Genomic DNA, 949 nt, shown 5'->3' with positions numbered 1-949 from the left:
GCAGAAAGTAGGCAGACTCTGGTTTTGGGGGTAGATTGCTCGAGAATTTCCAGGGGAACACCTGAGGCTCGATCCCGCCTTTGCATATGCTAAGCCTCCTTCCTCATGACCTTTGCCATGGGCGAAGCTCGCTCCCAGCAGCGTGCTATGGTTCATGGGGTTCAAAGAGTTGGTCATGACTGAGTGACTGAACTGAACTGAATTTTCTTGAAGAGATCTCTTGTTTTTTCCCATTCTTTTGTTTTCCTCTATTTCTTGGCACTGATCACTGAGGAAGGCTTTCTTATCCTTCCTTGCTATTCTTTGGAACTCTGCATTCAAATGGGTATATCTTTGCTTTTCACCTTTCCCTTTAGCTTCCCTTCTTTACTCAGCTATTTATACGGCCTCCTCAGACAACAGTTTTGCCTTTTGCATTTCTTTTTCTTGGAGATAGTCTTGATCACTGCCTGCTGTACAGTGTCACGAACCTCCATCCACAGTGCTTAGGGCACTCTATCTATCAGATCTAATCCCTTGAATCTATTTATTACTTCTACTGTATAATCATAAGGGATTTGATTTAGGTCATACCTGAATGGTCTAGTAGTTTTCTCCACTTTCCTCAGTTGAATTTGGCAATAAGGAGTTCATGATCTGAGCCACAGTCCGCTCCTGGTTTTGTTTTTGCTGACTGTATAGAGCTTCTCCATCTTTTGCTGCAAAGAATATAATCAGTCTGATTTCCATATTGACCATCTGGTGATGTCCATGTGTAGAGTCATCTCTTGTGTTGTTGGAAGAGAGTGTTTGCTACGACCAGTGCATTTTCTTGGCAAAACTCTATCAGCTTTTTCCCTGCTTGATTCTATACTCCAAGGCCAAATTTGCCTGTTACTCCAGGTATCTCCTGACTTCCTACTTTTTCATTCCAGTCCCCTATGATGAAAAAGTCTTTTTTTTTTTTTTT

This window comes from Bison bison, unplaced genomic scaffold (genome assembly GCF_000754665.1).
Source record: "Bison bison bison isolate TAMUID 2011002044 unplaced genomic scaffold, Bison_UMD1.0 scf7180017864300, whole genome shotgun sequence".
NCBI classification, from domain to species: domain Eukaryota; kingdom Metazoa; phylum Chordata; class Mammalia; order Artiodactyla; family Bovidae; genus Bison; species Bison bison.
This window is presented reverse-complemented; position numbering follows the sequence as displayed.